Source organism: Oncorhynchus keta, chromosome 23 (assembly GCF_023373465.1).
Source record: "Oncorhynchus keta strain PuntledgeMale-10-30-2019 chromosome 23, Oket_V2, whole genome shotgun sequence".
Lineage (NCBI taxonomy): Eukaryota > Metazoa > Chordata > Actinopteri > Salmoniformes > Salmonidae > Oncorhynchus > Oncorhynchus keta.
The window spans coordinates 40,899,787-40,920,211 of record NC_068443.1 but is presented as its reverse complement, the minus strand read 5'-3'; the positions used below and the strand labels follow the sequence as shown (position 1 = coordinate 40,920,211).

At 42.9% G+C, this 20,425-nt stretch overlaps 1 protein-coding gene across 1 annotated transcript in view; it reads left to right on the top strand.

Moving 5' to 3' along the window:
- Positions 1-691: 691 nt before the first annotated feature.
- Positions 692-20,425, top strand: part of LOC118402332 (beta-1,3-galactosyltransferase 2-like) — a 62,207-nt gene continuing 42,473 nt past the window's right edge. Inside the window, exon 1 of the mRNA XM_052477221.1 lies at positions 692-972. The gene's annotated coding sequence lies outside the window, so the exon portion shown is untranslated. The remainder of the gene's footprint in view (positions 973-20,425) is intronic.

Here is a 20,425-nt window from a genome sequence, read left to right as displayed (position 1 = left end):
TGGAACGCTTTCGACACCTTGCATGGTCCATGGCCCCGACGAATTTGATGCTGTTCTGAGGGCAAAAAGGGGTGGGGGGAGCAACTCAATAGTAGGAAGGTGTTCCTAATGTTTTGGTATACTCAGTGTATATTATATTATTGTAATATGAATTATTATATATATATATCCATCTATGTGTGAGCTCTATCAGTTCAGACAGCCAGTCTATCTCCTCTGTGTCTCTCGTCCAGCAGCGTCTTCAGCTCTGTGATCAGGCCTTTGAACTGGATCCTGTTCTCCGGGTCAAACTCCCAACACCTTCTCATCAGGGAGTATACCTGCACGCACGCACGTACACGTACACAGAAAAAGAAAGTGAAAGTGATATGTATGAGTATGTCGCACATCACTTATGAGAGAGAGTCATTTGAAAAACAATTATCTCCATCAAAATGCGTTTGACAGAAATGCCTTGGGGAACATGTGAACTTTCATGTGCCTTAATAACAAACTTGTATGCCATCTGTAAATAATAATACAATTGTTAAATTACAAGCCTAGTTGGTTCAGCCACGGAAAAATACAGGAACCTTCGCCCTAGCCATGATTGGCTGAGATAATGGATGGGCTGGACATGCCGAGAGATGAGTTCGGATTGGTCTGCCATGTGGCATGCTTCCGTCTATAACATGAGCTGCTCAGTATGTAGATAATCCTTGCTACTGCAGCTCTTTTGAAAGATATAATGTTAGCCTTGGAGAACTGAAAAAGCGTTGCTACTGCTCTCGATAACATTGCTGCCCTGAATTTAGCAGGCACTATCGACAAGGATCAGTGGGAGAAAATTGTGATGACTACTATCTACACACGGTCAGTGTGAACCGGAGTGACTTGTCACAACGGGCCAAACAAGCTGTACAAACAAAAAGACACAGGACGTCTTACTTCGTTAAAGGGGTTCTGCCATGAAGTGTTCCTCCATGTATATGGGTAAGTCTAGCTGCATTTTCAGATATCATAAGTTTCTAATTTAGGCAGAAAGTCGTTTTCATTACAAGTTAAAGAGTATTGTTAGCTAGCGAACTTTAACTTGATTGCTCGCGAGCTAATGTTACGTGTATGTTCTTAGCAGTAATATTATTAAATCTCAAATCCATTTACATTGCTAGTTGTAGCCTAATGTTAGCTAGCTAGCTAACATTGAACCTAGTTGGTTAGCTTTAGCTACTTGCAAATTCATACTACTGTATTTTATGCGTGGTGGCTAGCTCTGACTATCTGTTTGTATTGCTAGTATTGTATGGGTTGGGATTATGGTTCATTGTTTAGCTGGCTACATGTCCAAACAACAGATTCCACATCGCCAGATGATTACATGACCCATCAAGTCAGCCAGGTGTGTCTGAAGGTGATTACGGCCATCCATTGTATTTCATGAACATGTGTACATGTGATCAGGCCTAGACATTAGTGACACATCCACTTAGCTAGATGTGGCTGGAGGGTGGTTGTAGCATTTTTCACATACATTTAGACAGGTGTGTCTGGGTTAGCATCACCTACACACTAAACAAAAATATAAACGCAACATGTAAAGTGTTGGTCCCATGTTTCATAACCTTTTTTACATCCTTGTTCGTGTGCATTTCTCCTTTGCCAAGACAATCCATCAACGTGACAGGTGTGGCATATCAAGAAGCTGGTTAAACAGCATGATCATTACACCAGGGCCGTAGCCAGATGTATTTGTTTTGGATAGGCCTAGAAAAATGTGGATAGGCGCTTTTTCTACTTACTTATTACATTTATTTTGCGATGTGCACCGTATATTATTTTGTAACACAATGGTTTTATACTAGTGCATAGTACTTGGAGCAACCTCGTTACACAAATGATTACCAATCTCAGCATATTAAAATAAGACAGTAACTTTAGACCAGTTGCCAACAACATAAAACTCATCTTCAGTCGTAAACAATATATTTGATGTTAATTTATACCACGGCGGGCAGTAGTACTATAAAAAGGTTCCTTACCTTTAGTAGATGCATCATAAGGCCTGACCTACATCACAAGGCGCAGACGGCGAGGCTTTGAGTTGAATATGGTGATGATTTCATCATAATCCAATGTATCTGTCAGTTCACACTCAAAAGACAGCAAACTGAAGTGGTTCAGCCGGGCGCTTGTCATTGATGTGCGAAGACCATTTTAAAAAAAATATCCTAGTTTTTGAGAGAAGTCTCTCCACACTGCATGATGTCATTGGAAGTGTGACAATGAATCCTAAACAGTTTATATAAGGGAAAATATCAGGGAAAATATCATCAGGGCAGCTGTCAAGTACATGGAGGAAAAGTCCATCTTTCCCATGTTCATTTTGCAATTCAACTGCTGAGTAAAAACTGAATTCAGCATCCTCAATTGATATTGCATAATGATCGCATGAGGTCTTCAGCTGCTCTTTAAAGCCGCAGGTTTTGGATTCTTTGGAAAAGGAGGCTTCCGCTTGCATGATCCCATGTGTCTTCTTGAAATCTTGAGTTTAACTCAGTAATCTGTCTGTCTAGAATACTCTTCCAAAGTTGCCTCAGGTCACTGTCACTCTTGATGCCTTCCCTAATGAAGTTGTGACTACAAATCAAATCGATTTATAAAGCCCTTCTTACATCAGCTGATATCTCAAAGTGCTGTACAGAAACCCAGCCTAAAACCCCAAACAGCAAGCAATGCAGGTGTAGAAGCACGGTTGCTAGGAAAAACTCCCTAGACTTCCGGCGCCGACTGAGATGGCCGCCTCGCTTCGCGTTCCTAGGAAACTATGCAGTTTTTTGTTTTTTTACGTGTTATTTCTTACATTAGTACCCCAGGTCATCTTAGGTTTCATTACATACAGTCGAGAAGAACTACTGAATATAAGATCAGCGTCAACTCACCATCAGTACGACCAAGAATATGTTTTCCGCGACGCGGATCCTGTGTTCTGCCTTACAAACAGGACAACGGAATGGATCGCTTGCAGCGACCCAAGGAAACGACTACGAAAAAGAGGGAAACGCGGCGGTGTTCTGGTCAGACTCCGAAAAAGGGCACATCGCGCACCACTTCCCAGTATTCTTCTTGCCAATGTCCAGTCTCTCGACAACAAGGTTGATGAAATCCGAGCAAGGGTGGCATTCCAGAGGGACATCAGAGACTGTAACGTTCTTTGCTTTACGGAAACATGGCTTACTGGGAAGACGCTATCCAGGGCGGTGCAGCCAACGGGTTTCTCCACGCATCGCACGGACAGAAACAAACATCTCTCTGGTAAGAAGAGTGGCGGGGGCGTATGCCTCATGACTAACGGGACATGGTGTGATGAAGGAAACATACAGGAACTCAAATCCTTCTGTTCACCTGATTTAGAATTCCTCACAATCAAATGTAGACCGCATTATCTTCCAAGAGAATTCTCTTCGATTATAATCACAGCCGTATATATCCCCCAAGCAGACACATCGATGGCTCTGAACGAACTTTATTTAACTCTTTGCAAACTGGAAAACATTTATCCGGAGGCTGCATTCATTGTAGCTGGGGATTTTAACAAAGCCAATCTGAAAACAAGACTCCCTAAATTTTATCAGCATATCGATTGCGCAACCAGGGGTGGTAAAACCTTGGATCATTGTTACTCTAACTTCCGCGACGCATATAAGGCCCTGCCCCGCCCCCCTTTCGGAAAAGCTGACCACGACTCCATTTTGCTGATCCCTGCCTACAGGCAGAAATTAAAACAAGAGGCTCCCACGCTGAGGTCTGTCCAACGCTGGTCAGACCAAGCTGACTCTACACTCCAAGACTGCTTCCATCACGTGGACTGGGACATGTTTCGTATTGCGTCAGATGGGAATATTGACGAATACGCTGATTCGTTGTGCGAGTTCATTAGAACTTGCGTCGAAGATGTCGTTCCCATAGCAACGATAAAAACATTCCCTAACCAGAAACCGTGGATTGATGGCAGCATTCGTGGTGAAACTGAAAGCGCGAACCACTGCTTTTAATCAGGGCAAGGTGTCTGGCAACATGACTGAATACAAACAGTGCAGCTATTCCCTCCGCAAGGCTATTAAACAAGCTAAGCGTCAGTACAGAGACAAAGTGGAATCTCAATTCAACGGCTCAGACACAAGAGGCATGTGGCAGGGTCTACAGTCAATCACGGACTACAAGATGAAATCCAGACCAGTCACGGACCAGGATGTCTTGCTCCCAGGCAGACTAAATAACTTTTTGCCCGCTTTGAGGACAATACAGTGCCACTGACACGGCCTGCAACGGAAACATGCGGTCTCTCCTTCACTGCAGCCGAGGTGAGTAAGACATTTAAACGTGTTAACCCTCGCAAGGCTGCAGGCCCAGACGGCATCCCCAGCCGCGCCCTCAGAGCATGCGCAGACCAGCTGGCCGGTGTGTTTACGGACATATTCAATCAATCCCTATACCAGTCTGCTGTTCCCACATGCTTCAAGAGGGCCACCATTGTTCCTGTTCCCAAGAAAGCTAAGGTAACTGAGCTAAACGACTACCGCCCCGTAGCACTCACTTCCGTCATCATGAAGTGCTTTGAGAGACTAGTCAAGGACCATATCACCTCCACCCTACCTGACACCCTAGACCCACTCCAATTTGCTTACCGCCCAAATAGGTCCACAGACGATGCAATCTCAACCACACTGCACACTGCCCTAACCCACCTGGACAAGAGGAATACCTATGTGAGAATGCTGTTCATCGACTACAGCTCGGCATTCAACACCATAGTACCCTCCAAGCTCGTCATCAAGCTCGAGACCCTGGGTCTCGACCCCGCCCTGTGCAACTGGGTACTGGACTTCCTGACGGGCCGCCCCCAGGTGGTGAGGGTAGGCAACAACATCTCCTCCCCGCTGATCCTCAACACGGGGGCCCCACAAGGGTGCGTTCTGAGCCCTCTCCTGTACTCCCTGTTCACCCACGACTGCGTGGCCACGCACGCTCCAACTCAATCATCAAGTTTGCGGACGACACAACAGTGGTAGGCTTGATTACCAACAACGACGAGACGGCCTACAGGGAGGAGGTGAGGGCCCTCGGAGTGTGGTGTCAGGAAAATAACCTCACACTCAACGTCAACAAAACTAAGGAGATGATTGTGGAGTTCAGGAAACAGCAGAGGGAACACCCCCCTATCCACATCGATGGAACAGTAGTGGAGAGGGTAGCTAGTTTTAAGCTCCTCGGCATACACATCACAGACAAACTGAATTGGTCCACTCACACTGACAGCGTCGTGAAGAAGGCGCAGCAGCGCCTATTCAACCTCAGGAGGCTGAAGAAATTCGGCTTGTCACCAAAAGCACTCACAAACTTCTACAGATGCACAATCGAGAGCATCCTGGCGGGCTGTATCACCGCCTGGTACGGCAACTGCTCCGCCCTCAACCGTAAGGCTCTCCAGAGGGTAGTGAGGACTGCACAACGCATCACCGGGGGCAAACTACCTGCCCTCCAGGACACCTACACCACCCGTTGTTACAGGAAGGCCATAAAGATCAAGGACATCAACCACCCGAACCACTGCCTGTTCACCCCGCTATCATCCAGAAGGCGAGGTCAGTACAGGTGCATCAAAGCTGGGACCGAGAGACTGAAAAACAGCTTCTATCTCAAGGCCATCAGACTGTTAAACAGCCACCACTAACAGTGTGAGTGGCTGCTGCCAACACACTGTCATTGACACTGACCCAACTCCAGCCATTTTAATAATGGGAATTGATGGGAATTATGTAAATATATCACTAGCCACTTTAAACAATGCTACCTTATATAATGTTACTTACCCTACATTATTCATCTCATATGCATATGTATATACTGTACTCTACATCATCGACTGCATCCTTATGTAATACATGTATCACTAGCCACTTTAACTATGCCACTTTGTTTACTTTGTCTACACACTCATCTCATATGTATATACTGTACTCGATACCATCTACTGTATGCTGCTCTGTACCATCACTCATTCATATATCCTTATGTACATGTTCCTTATCCCCTTACACTGTGTATAAGACAGTAGTTTTGGAATTGTTAGTTAGATTACTTGTTGGTTATCACTGCATTGTCGGAACTAGAAGCACAAGCATTTCGCTACACTCGCATTTAACATCTGCTAACCATGTGTATGTGACAAATAAAATTTGATTTGATTTGATTTGGAAAGGCCAGAACCTAGGAAGAAACCTAGAGAGGACCCAGGCTATGAGGGGTGGCCAGTCCTCTTCTGGCTGTGCCGGGTGGAGACTATAACAGAACATGGCCAAGATGTTCAAATGTTCATAGATGACCAACAGGGTCATATAATAATAATAATAATCACAGTGATTGTCGAGGGTGCAACAGGTCAGCATTTCAGGAGTAAATGTCAGTTGGCTTTTCGTAGCCGATCACATTCAGAGTATCTCTACCGCTCCTGCTGTCTCTAGAGAGTTGAAAACAGCAGGTCTGGGACATGTAGCACGTCCGGTGAACAGGTCAGGGTTCCATAGCCGCAGGCAGAACAGTTGAAACTGGAGCAGCAGCACGGCCAGGTGGACTGGGGACAGCAAGGAGTCACCAGGCCAGGTAGTCCTGAGGCATGGTCCTAGGGCTCAGGTCCAGACAAACAGACGAGAAAGAATTAGAGAGAGCATACTAGCACTAGCATGTCATTTGCTATTCTCGTGTTTGCAACAAGCATTTCTTGTGAGTTTCCAGTTTTTAAATTCATCTCGTACAAATTTGAATTTGACATTTGCCCCAGGAAAGTGCCTACAAAACGTCCATATATTGCATATTTTGCTTTACTATACTGAATCCACACGAACTGGTCATACCACCTTCAAGAGAAGCAGCGTGATTTGCCATTTATCATACTTGAAGGGAATTTTGATTTGGTTGACAGGCTGGTTCATCAACGGTAGACAAATCTGTCAGTGGACCTACTGCAGGTTCACCCCCGCCCGCAGCATCAAGAACGGTAGGAGACGGTGGGGTAGGCAAGCATGCCTGGCTCAGCATGGCATTGGCGGTTGTGAGGGCAATTGCGGTTGCTTCTATCCTGGCGCCACCTGTTAATGTCTCATTCTGGGAGCTATCGGTAGATTGATCCAAATTATTTTCTGGCACACACTCCTTTTCCTTCAGACATCTTTTTTACATTTAAATTTTTTTTTTTTTTAAACCTAGCAATCGACATTTGGTTTGCCATTGCTAGAACTACTAAATTACCTTAGCTGGTGAGTCAATTCGAGTAAACAATGTGGTAGAGCTTGCTAGTTTATGCGCTACAAAGTTCAACCACGTGACGTTGCCAGGTTATTCAGGTAAACCACTGTAGGATTAAACTTTTTTTAACCAATAGTCGGAAGTCAACTTGATTGTCGCAGACCATTTCTCTGTTACACTATATTAAAATGACCCTTGGAAAATAAATCTCACATGTGTTTCTTTTAAAAAAATAATAAAATAAATACAGATAAATATGTATATTGAATAATTTCTGATACTTTTTTGGGGTGAGATCAAACTGGGTAGGTCATGGCCTACCCGTGGCTATCCCGCTGCATTACAAAGGTGCACCTTGTGCTGTGGACAATAAAAGGCCACTCTAAAATGTTCAGTTTTGTCACACAACACAATGCCACTGACGTCTCAAGCTTTGAGGGAGCGTGCAATTGGCATGCTGACTGCAGGAATGTCAACCACAGTTGTCGCGAGAGAATTGAATGTTAATTTGTCGACCATAAGCCATTTACAACGTTGTTTTAGAGCATTTGGTAGTACTTCCAACAGGCCTTACAACTGCAGACCACGTGTATGGCGTTGTGTGGCCGAGCGTTTGTTGCAGAGTGCCCCATGGTGGCGGTGGGGTTGTGGTGTGGGTAGGGTAAGCTACAGACAACGGACACAGTTGCATTTTTATCAAAGGCAATTTGAATGCACAGAGGTACCGTCACGAGATCCTGAAGCCCATTGTTGTGCCATTCATCCACCGCCATCATCTCATGTTTCAGCATGATAATACACAACCCCATGTCACAAGGATCTTTACACAATTCCTTCAAGCTGAAAATGTGCCAGTTCTTACATGGCCTGTATACTCACCAGATGTGTCACCAATTGAGCATGTGTGGGATGCTCTGGATCGACATGTACACCAGCGTGTTCCAGTTCCCGCCAATATCCAGCCATTGAAGAGTGGCACATCATTCCACAGGTCACAATCAACAGCCTGATCAACTATATGCGAAGGAGATGTCGCCCTGCATGAGGCAAATGGTGGTCACACCAGATACTGACTGGTTTTCTGATCCACGCCCCTACCTTTCTTTTAAGGCATCTGTGACCAACATGCATATCTGTATTCCCAGTCATGTCAAATCCATAGATTAGGGCCTAATGCATTTAATTGACTAGTTTCCTTATATGAACTGTAACTCAGTAAAAATCTTTGAAATTGTTGCATGTTGCCGTTTAATAATGATTAAATATTTATTCTCAGCACTTTCTATTTTTGATATTGCTACTATGCAAGTAACCATTTCAATGTACCGTTTACACCTTCTGTATCATGTGCATGTGACAAATAAAGTTTAATTTAATTTTAAATAGTGTGTGCTTACCAGAGACGGAAATGTGAAGAACAAATTGACCTGCACCAAAGTCAGATTAGGTGACATGCCAAGGGCTTGATAAAGTGTATTTTTACTTGATGTTTTTTCCTGTTTGAACTTTGACCACTTTTAGTCTTGAAATCTTTGGTTGTTTACTACAGTACACCAACTTACTCTGTTTAGCACATGGCCTCACAAGTGAATTCTTAAAGAGATGGGTGGGGATAAGGCTTCAGAGGATGTGAACAATGCTGAATAAGTGTCGACGAATAAGAGCTCTAGTAGGTGTACCAAAACATTCAAGGGTCCTTTTCTCAAAGGTGGGGTTACAAGTTTATCAACTTTCAAAGCAGAATTACTTTCCCATTGTTCCTTAACTACGATATACCATTTTGTAGCGCTGAGTCTCTACCTTTACCCAATATAAAAAAAAGCATTTCAAATGTTGCTTCACAAGACCGAATAGAGGTGGTCGGTCACAAATCATTACAATCTCCCCCAAAAATGTGGCAATCAGCTAAAAAGATGATAAAAGGTTGAAACATTGACCTACGGGTCAAAACAGCATGATACCTTTGGGAAGACATGCTAATCCCAGTGTATGCAGTTGTCCTTTTTTGTTAATGAATATTTCAGGGTGTTCACTGTGTTTTCAAATCAAATCAAATTGTATTTGTCACATGTGCAGAATACAACAGGTGTAGAGTAGACCTTACCATGAAATGCTTAGTTACAAGCAATTAACCAACAATGTAGAATATTTTAAAAAGCAAGTAAGAAAATATTTGCCCCAAAAAATTAAATAAGAAAATAAAGTAAGAAAAAAAGTAACACAAAATAACAATAACGAGGCTGGATACAGGGGCTACCAGTAGGGTTGCACATTTTGGGGAATATTCAGAGGTGGAAACTTTCCGTGGGAATTAACGAGAATATATGCAAACTAATATTAATACCTTTTAAATGTAGATGTTTTTTGCATTGGATATATTTACCATATTATATGGGGACAGAAACATAAACCTTTTACCTTATCATAAGTAGATAATTGCAAATTATTAAATCCTTCCAATAGAAATGTAAAAACAAATTGAACTTCCATTAAATGAGTTGACTCTTCGCATGGGATGATTTCACTGAACAACAAAAGAAAGGGAATATTGAATGATCCCCAATGATCTATCGCTTCTCCCAAAAACATTTTCAACATAAATCTGTAAAATGAAAGTCTAGAAACTAAAGCTTTGGTTGTCTTCCTCTCAGGCTTCCATGTCTTCTCCATGTACCTCCTCCATGTCCACCTCTTGAACATCAGACTCTGAGGCCTCATCTTCACTGTCACTTTCCAACCTTGTTGAGGATGGCTCGTTGTCAGGCTCAAAAAGCATCAAATTTACCTGGATGGCCACCAATTTTTCAACCCTTGTATTGGTCAGCCTGTTGCGTGATTTGGTGTGTGTGTTCCCAAACAAGGACCAATTGCGCTCTGAGGCAGCTGATGTTGGCGGGATTTGGAGGATGATGGAGGCAACAGGGGAAAGAGCCTCAGATCCACAAAGTCTCTTCCACCAGGTGGCTGATGAGAAATGTTGGCACAACTGCCATATTGCATCTCCATCCCAAAGCCCTTGCTTGAAAGTGTACTTTGCCAGACTGCCAAGAACCTTGCCCTCATCCAGGCCAAGGTGGCGAGACATGGTAGTTATAATACCATAGGCCTTATTGATCTCTGCACCAAACAGGATGCTCTTGCCAGCATACTTGTGGTCCAACATGTACGCTGAACTGCAGTTTCCTCTGCTTGGAGCAACAGTGAAGTGGGCAGAGCAGTACGGATTTCTTCTCTTACATCTGCAAGCAGAGTTTGAACATCAGACAGGATGGCATTGTCTCCCATAATCCGTGCAATGGCTACTGCTATAGGTTTCAGGAGTTTCAGGCTGCTTACCACTCTCTCCCAAAATACATCATCCATGAGGATCCTCTTGATGGGGCTGTCCATATCGGCAGACTGTGATATGGCCAATTCTTGGAGAGACTCCTTCCCCAGACTGTCAAACATGATGACAACACCACCCCAATGGGTGTTGCTGAGCAGCTTCAATGTGGTGCTCTTATTCCTCTCACTTTGCTTGGTGAGGTAGATTGCTGCTATAACTTGATGACCCTTCACATACCTAACAATTTCCTTGGCTCTCTTGTAGAGTGTATCCATTGTTTTCAGTGCCATGATGTCCTTGAGGAGCAGATTCAATGCATGAGCAGCACAGCAAGTGGGTGTGATGTGAGGGTAGGACTCCTCCACTTTAGACCAAGCATCTAAAGTGACTGTCACCAGTGCAAATACCTTCTGTGGTCCAAGGTCATTGATGACTGCCTTCAGCTCATCTGCAATGTAGAGACCGGTGTGTCTGTTTTCCCTTGTGTCTGTGCGCTTGTAGAATACTGGTTGAGGGGTGGAGATGATGTAGTTAATTATTCCTTGCCCACGAACAGTCAACCAACCATCAGATATGATTGCAATACAGTCTGCTTTCTCTATAATTTGCTTGACCTTCACTTGAACTCTGTTGAACTCTGCATCCAGCAAATTACTAGATAAAGCATGTCTGGTTGGAGGGGTGTATGCTGGGCGAAGTACATTCAGAAATCACTTCCAATACACATTGCATATGAGCATCAGATGTGAACAGCTCAAGCAAGACATTTATCAGATTTCACTGACTCCGTTCCTCCATTGAGTAAAAAAAAAAACTTCTGATTCCAGGAGGACCATGAGCTGTTGCTATCGATAAGGTGTCTGATTCACCATTTTCACCTCGAATAGAAGTAGAGGAACTTTTGTCAGAAGTTGCTTGTTGTGAGCGCTGAGGGAACTTTATCCACTTGACCAGATGTTTCTGCATCTTTGTTGCATTATTCACACATGATTTGGCACAGTATTTGCAAATGTACACAGCTTTTCCTTCTCCATTAGCTGCAGTGAAATATCTCCACACATCAGATAGTGCCCGTGGAATTTTCCTATAAAGATTAGGGGAAAATGTGTTAAAAACCCAAATACAATTCCATGTACAGATAAATAGTTAAGCAGTTAGATTAAACAACTTTGTAAGATACATGTTTTATAATGAAACATGTATGGAAACAGGTGAATTAACACTGTTAGCAGGCTCAAGAAAGCTAAAACCCACATGGTAGCAAAAACTAACTAGCATAAATTGTTAATAAGTTAGAAATGTTTTAATCACACTTTGCCGTAGGCTACTATATACTAGTTAACAAAAACATGTCATAAAACATATTCACCCCACCCAAGTATTGCAATGAAAACCTATCAGAAAGCATGTCGTCCTTGGCTCAGACAGTGTAGTAGTGTGGGCTCAATAGCATCTCATTAATGTGCAAGATCTTGAGAATCAGCAGTACATGTGATGGAAGAGTGCACTGCATATGTGATGGAAGAATGCACTGTGCATGCAGAAGGTTGCAATTCCATTGAATTGGGGATAGTTTAATCAACTTATGCCACAAGACCTAGACTTGCCTTATGTGTATCCCACAAAAAAAGTGCACTGTTATGAATTTAAGGAAAGATTCCCCAAATTCCCAGACTTAACTTCCCATGGAAAATTTTCAGAAAGTTTCCGACCCTTTGCAACCCTAGTTATATTTGTGACGCTCGATGCGCTGCAAATCCCGAGTGGGCTCCTGAGTGGCGCAGCATTCTAAGCCACTGCATGTCAGTGCTAGAGGTGTCACGACCAACCCTGGTTAGATTCCAGGTTGTATCACTTCTGGCCGTGATTGGGAGTCCCATAGGGTGGTGCACATTTGGCCCAGCATTGTCAGAGTTTGGCCGTCATTGTAAATAAGAATTTGTTCTTAACTGACTTGCCTTTTTACGGTTCTCATTGGTTTTTAGGAGCATACATAGGGGACACGACCCCCCCCCCATCCGGCGAAAAATATGATTTGTCACCCCCAATATATCAATGTAAACACAACTATGTAATTTCAATAATATGAATAATATGCAATGAAAGCACTTGTGCTGATTATAAACACTTAATAGTGTGTTTTTAAGTTTCAAAAGATTGCGATCCCCCACCCTTTGCCTCACAATGGTTTGATCCACTGCCAGTTCCTTATCTGGTAGGTAACAGAGGGTTCGTATCTACTGTCTGAAAGGCACTCAATGCACGTAACTGACGTGAGGTTAATCCAAGCAATCGCGCCATAGCAATGTTTTCTTTTTATGTTGGCAGGGTTTACACACACACTAGCTGAATTTGCAGAGCTATAGCGGGCAGACATTAACTATTAAGCTAGCTAGTACCTATTCCATATATGTGGCGTCGTCAAAGATGGAATCTTTGCTATTGTCAGTTTATTCCAAGATCAGCATGCAGCTGTAGTGCTTCAAAGTCCCTGTGATAAGGTTAGCGATAAACTGAACTCCCAACTGAACAGAACTACACTCTCTTCTACTATTGTCTTAAATATCTTTAATGGTCTTGTTGCAAAAGCTAAATTGTCACTATGGGACTTTGAAGCACCTGTGTGCCGATCTTGGAGTAAACTGACAATAGCAAAGATTATAGCAAAGACCACAGAAACAGAATTGGTGCTAGCTAGCTTTGCAAATTGAGCTATTGTTGGAAACCAGCCAATATGAATCAAACTATATTCAAATTACAAAAGGTTGCAGCATATGTTGTGTAAATGGTGAACTCATACAGCTGTCATCTCTTGTCACTGCAATCCATTTCACATTTGCTAGCTACCTTTTAGATCGAAGCCCATATAGAATATAAGATGATAGAAGCCCATCTCCTAGTGTATGTAAATAACCTACACACTCTGTGTGTGTGTGTAGCTAGCCAGCCTGCCAGGTAGAAAAATGTAAAAAGACAGACATCAGAGTATTTTGCAGTACACCAAAACGCAAAGCAAGAACCTTAGTAGACTAAGACTAGTTGATAAAATGTTCATTAGAAAGAAGTGAAATGCTAATGGAAATGTTTCACAATGATGTCATTAGGCAGATCAGGCAACAGAGGGTACACAGACCACAGAGCTGGGGACAGATGGGCAGGGACAGACTGGCAGAGACAGGGAGTCTCAGGTAAGTTTGTTGAGTCTTTGTTTGGCAACATTATGAAAGGTTCTCAATTTTTTTGACTTGTAAAATAGGGACATAATTGGAAAATGCCATGGATTTATTTTATTTATTTATTTCACCAGGTAGGCTCATTTGCAACTGCGACCTGGCCAAGATAAAGCGTAGCAATTCGACACATACAACAACACAGAGTTACACATGGAATAAACAAAACATATAGTCAATAATACAGTAGAACAAAAGAAAACAAAAAGTATATATACAGTGAGTGCAAATAAGGTAAGTTAAGGAAATAAATAGGCCATGGTGGCAAAGTAATTACAATATAGCAATTAAACACTGGAATGGTAGATCGGCAGAAGATGAATGTGCAGGTAGAGATACTGGGGTGCAAAGGAACAAAGTAAATAAATAAATACCAGTATGGGGATGAGGTAGGTGGATAGATGGGCTGTTTACAGATAGGCTAAGTAAACTGCTCTGACAGCTGGTGCTTAAAGCTAGTGAGGGAGATGTGAGTCTCCAGCTTCAGAGATTTTTGCAATTCGTTCCAGTCATGGGCAGCAGAGAACTGGAAGGAAAGACAACCAAAGGAGGAATTGACTTTGGGGGTGACCAGTGAGATATACCTGCTGGAGCGCGTGCTACGAGTGGGTGCTGCTATGGTGACCAGTGAGCTGAGATAAGGCGGGGCTTTACCTAGCAGAGACTTGTAGATAACCTGTAGCCAGTGGGTTTGGCGACGAGTATGAAGCGAGGGCCAACCCACGAGAGCGTACAGGTCGCAATGGTGGGTAGTGTATGGGACTGCATCCAGTTTGTTGAGTAGAGTGTTGGAGGCTATTTTATAGATGACATCGCCGAAGTCGAGGATCGGTAGGATGGTCAGTTTTACGAGGGTATGTTTGGCAGCATGAGTGAAGGATGCTTTGTATAGGAAGCCGATTCTAGATTTAATTTTGGATTGGAGATGCTTAATGTGAGTCTGGAAGGAGAGTTTACAGTTTTTTTTTTCTTGTTTTTTTTGCATTTTCCAAATAAGAACATTCAAAACAAAAGTGAAAAGATAGACAACGATAGGACAAAGTGACAGTAACAGACGAGCGTAACAAAAATAAAAATTATAATTATATAAACAAACATACAATAAGAAAAAAAAGAAAAAATAACGAGACATTGGATCACCTGCCGTAGGCTACATATTATACGTTACATGTGAAACATTATGTGAGGATTATATATAGATTCAATCAATGAGATGTGGGGGGAGATTCTCCATATAGTCAATAAAAGGTTGCCAAATTCTGTAAAATGTCTAACTTATTCCTCAAGCAGTAAGTGATTTTCTCCAAAGGGATACAACTATTAACTTCCGATAGCCACATTGCAACTGGCAGGGAGGAATCCAATTTCCATTTCAAGGCAATACATTTCTTGGCAATCGCTAGCAATATTTCTGTTAGCTTTATAGTATGGCTTTGCCTAAGATTGGTGTTAGTAAAGTTACCCAGTAGACAGACCTCCGGGTCTAAAGGGAATGCAACCCCGTGAATTGAGGATATGGTATCGCATACCCCCTGCCAGAAACGGTGTAGTTTTGAACACTGCCAAGTGGAATGGAGGAATGTTCCTTCATCTGAGCCACATCTAAAACATAGGGAGGAGATATCTGGGTTGAACTTGTGCAGTCTAGATGGGGTGATATAGAGCTGATGGAGGAAATTAAACTGGATCAGTCTGTATCTGGAGTTCAATGTGGATGTATCCCCATCCCTGCATAGGTCACTCCATAGATCCTCATCAATACCAATACCCAGATCTTTCTCCCATCCAAGTCGGGGTTTATCTAGCCCAGGCAGTGTTAGTCCTGACATAAGAGCATTGTAAACACGGGAAATGGTCTTGAACAGTGGTTGGTCTGCGTGTCAGTTGTTCAATAGGTGACATCTTAGGTAGGTTCCATTGTCCCTTGAGAGTCACCCTAATAAAGTTTCGTAGAAGTCCCTGTTAGGCAAGTGGTATTTCTGTTTCAGCTGATCAAAAGACATAAGAACTCCCTCCCCGTAACAATGTTCCAGAAGAGTGATCCCCCTTATCAGACCATGGTCTAAAGTTACTATTCTGGAAAAACATAGGGATCAATCTATTGTTCCATAAAGGGGTTTTAGAGGAAAGGAATCCCCATTGTCCGAACAGCTCATGCAGTTTGCACCATGCCAGGACAGAATGTATGATTAAAGGGTTGTCTGTGATGTTTTTTATAGATTTTCTGTCACATTTGTAAAACAAATCTGCCCCAGTGTCATCATTTACCTCAAGCTTTTCAATGTTCAACCATGAGGGAGAGGGACCATTGTCAAACCTCTGAGCCAGAAACCTAGACTGTGCAGCCCAGTAGTACATTCTAAAATTGGGGAGGTTTAAGCCCCCTTGACTGTAATTAAGGGTCAGTTTATCCAGGCCAACCCTAGGGGTTTTGCCGTGCCAGATAAACCGTCTGGTCAGCTTGTCGAGAGAGGAAAAAAATGCTGCGGGAACAGGGATAGGGAGAGATTGAAACCGATATAGAAACCTGGGCAGGACATTCATTTTAATTACATTGATTCTACCCAGTAGAGTGAGAGGTAAGTCCATCCATTTACAAAGGTCAACCTCCACCTTTTGCAACAAACTGGCCAGATTGAGTTTATAGAGGTTGTTCAGATTACCATCCACCATTATGCCCAAATATGTGAAGCCCATAGGCGACCATCTAAAAGGAAACTTGTGCTTGATGGTATGATGGTCAAAGACAGACAACGGTAAGATTTCACTTTTATCAAAATTGACCTTATATCCAGAGAAAGAACTATAACACTGTAGTAGGATCTGCAAGTGAGAGAGGGAGTGTTCTGGGTTTGTTAGAAATAAGACAAGGTTGTCCGCAAAGAGTGATAATTTATGGGTATGGGGGCCCACCTCAAAGCCATGCATGTCAGGGCACGTTCTAATAGCCTCAGCCAATGGTTCGATGGCGAGGGCAAAGAGGTGGGGGCTAATTGGGCAACCTTGTCTGTTCCCCCTATAAAGAGGGAAAGAGGCGGAAGTAATCCCATTGGTAGCAATCCTAGTTTTAGGAGATTTGTAGAGTGATTTTATCAAATTTACAAACACGGTACCTACACCAAACTTTTCCAAGACGCGAAAGAGGTATGGCCATTCAACCCTATCAAAGGCCTTTTCAGCGTCGAGGGAGACTGTGACACTAGGTATTTTGTTTTTGTTAGCAAGGTGAATTATATCAAAGAACCTTCTGAGATTATTGGAGGTCAATCTATTAATTATGAAGCCAGTCTGATCTGGGTTGACCAACAGGAGAAGACATGACTCCAGTCTCTTAGATAGCATCTTGGTGACCAGTTTACAATCTGTGTTAAGGAGAGAGATTGGTCTATAGGAGGCGCACTTTAGCGGGTTTTTCCCTTTCTTGTGGATTACAGTAATCACTGCTTGAGAGAAGGACTCTGGAAAGCAGTTGTCTTCTCTGGCTTTTTTAAGTACCTCCATAAGGTAGGGGACCAACAGCTCCCTAAATTCTTTATAGAACTCTGGAGGGAAGCCATCCTCCCCGGGAGATTTATTAGAAGGTAAGGATTTAATGGCCTCCAACAATTCAGGAAATGAGAAGTGTTCACTCAGGCACTCGCTGTCTTCCCCTGACAAGCATGGGAGGTTGAGAGAGGAGAGAAAGGAGTCGATCTCTGATAGATCATCGCTTGATTGGGAAGTGTAGAGGTCTTCATAGTATTTCTTAAAAGTATTATTAATTTCAGTAGGGTCGAAAGATATCTCATTAGTAAGAGTTTCTATGGCATTAATTGTCCTCTTACTTTCCTCTGCTTTCAGTTGCCATGCCAATACTTTGTGAGCTTTCTCTCCAAGCTCATAATAAAGCTGTTTTGATTTAGTGATGGCCCTCTCAGCTTGATATGTGTTCAGAATATTATATTTAAGTTTTTTATTTACCAAAAGCCTGTATAGATTTTTAGTCGGGCCTCTTTGGTAGGTTCTTTAGCTCGGAGATTTCAGATTCAAGGGCACTCAGTTCCGCACCGTGTTTTTTCTACAGCCCTTTAGTATAGGAAATAATCTGTCCCCTCAGATAGGCCTTCAATGTGTCCCAAAGAATGAAGCTGTCAGGAGCAGAGGGTTTGTTTGTCAAAGTAAAAAAATATTGATCTGCTCTTTGATGAATGCACAAAATTCAGGTTGCTTTAGGAGTGTAGGTTTTAGTCTCCATCTATATGCTCCACTTACCTTGGTAGGAATGGAGATTGATAATACCAGAGGAGAATGGTCACTAAGCAATCTGGGGAGATACTCGACATCTAACACTCTATGAAACAGTTGTGTCAAAAGTAAAAAGTTATCTATGCGTGTGTGTGTCTTGTGTGGGTGTGAATAAAAAGAGTAGTCCCTAACCTGTGGGTGCAACTGTCTCCAGATGTCTAGTAAATTGAGATCTTTCATGAATGACATGGAGAGCTTGCCGGCTTTGGTAAGAAGTGAGGGTTTATCAGAAGACCTATCAAGAACTGTATCTAAGCAAAAATTAAAATCTCCTCCAACCAGTAGCCATCCTGGTGGTGCTTGAGCAACCTGAAGGAAGACATTCTGAATAAACATATGGTCATCGAAGTTAGGAGCATAAATATTCAATAGGGTCCAAGACTCTGAAAACATATGCCCCTGCACCAAAACAAACCTGCCAGAGGGATCAGAGATGGTGTTGTTGACGAGAAGGGGATGTGTCTACTTATCAAAATTGCAGTTCCTCTTGCTTTGGAGTTAAAAGAGGATGCAAAACTTGTCCTACCCATTCCCTCTTCAATTTCTTGTGTTCACTGGCTGTAAGATGTGTTTCTTGTAAAAAACACAATGTCAGCCTTTAATTTCTTAAGGTATGTATAGACCTTTTTCCATTTTAATCGGGCTGTTAAGACCTTTACGTTGAATGTGACATATTTTAGTGGATTAAGCATAGGTTGGGTTTCAAATATGTAACTGAATAGAAATCTATCATATGCAGATAATTAGGAAATGTTTCAACTTTGGTTTGAGCACAAAAGTGACCTGTGTGTCTCTTTAGGAAGGAAACAATAAACATAGAAAAAAGGAAGAAAAAAATATTAAAATCCCACCCACCCCGATTGTCAGAATAAAACAACAATCCCAACAATCAAACATGAATACACTTGTAGAGATACGTTGCTGCTCGCTTTCCATCTTGCTCTTACTAGCTAAACCTTGGCGTAAACTAAAACCTGCGAGCTCTCTAAATTGAAAACAAACGTTGTGAATAGATATTTATGGCTGAATATTTACTGCCCACGGTAAGGGATGCTTGAGTCTCTTTTCGGAAGATTAACATAAATGAGGGGGAAAGCAGTGGGCCTAAACCCACTTATTGCTTCGCCCAGTAGATATGGACTAAACCAAAATATACTCTCCTGTAAATGTAATAGAACTCACCCCGGGAAGATACGGTTAGTTGAAAATGTACAAATCAATTATAGTGACCGTGAGATACCAGCAGTTCAATCCGGATAAGAGAAAACAAACGAACTGAATTTGATCCCCCAGAGAGACCGTCCTGGCTCAGACGTTGCTCAGTTCTTTGAGAAAAGTGTGCACTTCTCCCTGTGTGTTGAAGAGATGGCTTCAGCCTTTGTACTGAACTTTCATCCGCGCAGGGTGGATGAGGTAGCCGGTGATGTTCTTCTCCTTCAGTGCTTTGGCGGCAGGTCTGAACTGCTTGCGGCGTCTGGCGAGATCCGCGCTCATATCTGGGAAAAGGCTGACTCTCCATCGATGGTGATGTCCCCTTTGGCTCTTGCGAGCTGCAGTATCTTCTCTCTGTCTTGGAAACGGAGGAACCTGATCAGGACGGCTCGTGGGGGCTCATCTGGCCGGGGTTTCGGTGCTGATGTTCTGTGGGCGTGTTCGATTTCCAGCGGCTTGGTGAAGTTGATTATGCCTAGGACCTCCGGGATCCATTGAGTGAAGAAACGGACTCGGGTCACGGCCCACCACACGGATATTACTACGTCTACTCTGGTTCTCCATCTGATCTACCTTGTTTTTGAGGTAGGCATTGTCCTTTTGCAGTTGTATCAAGACCTGGTCGTGTCTAGCGATGGCATCTTCAACTGTGCTAATGCGCAACTCTGCCTCAGTCGTTCTCAAAAGGAGATCATTCATGGAGGATTTCAGGTCGTCAATGGAAGAATGGAGTTCAGACGATTTCTTATCAATTTTCAGAGAAAGACCTCTGTTACCATCCTGAATTTCCCGGAGGAGAGTAGCCAGCATGTCGGCAGGCTCGCAAGAGGCTGCTGAGAGCAACAGTCGAACTGTCGTCTGAGATATGAGGGCTAATGCTAATCTTGCTAGTTGTAGCGTTATCATTATCTTGGGAATCAACAACGTTTTGGTTGTCCTTCTTGCCTCTCGGTCGGAGGTCCATGGCTCTTTTGGGAAGGTAAGTACTTGACAATTTATCAGCCGATGTTAGAATATTGTTTCAACGTTGTTATTTAGGTAAAAATATAATAACTTTGAAGAGCTCGGGTTTGTCAACGTCTGCTCAGCT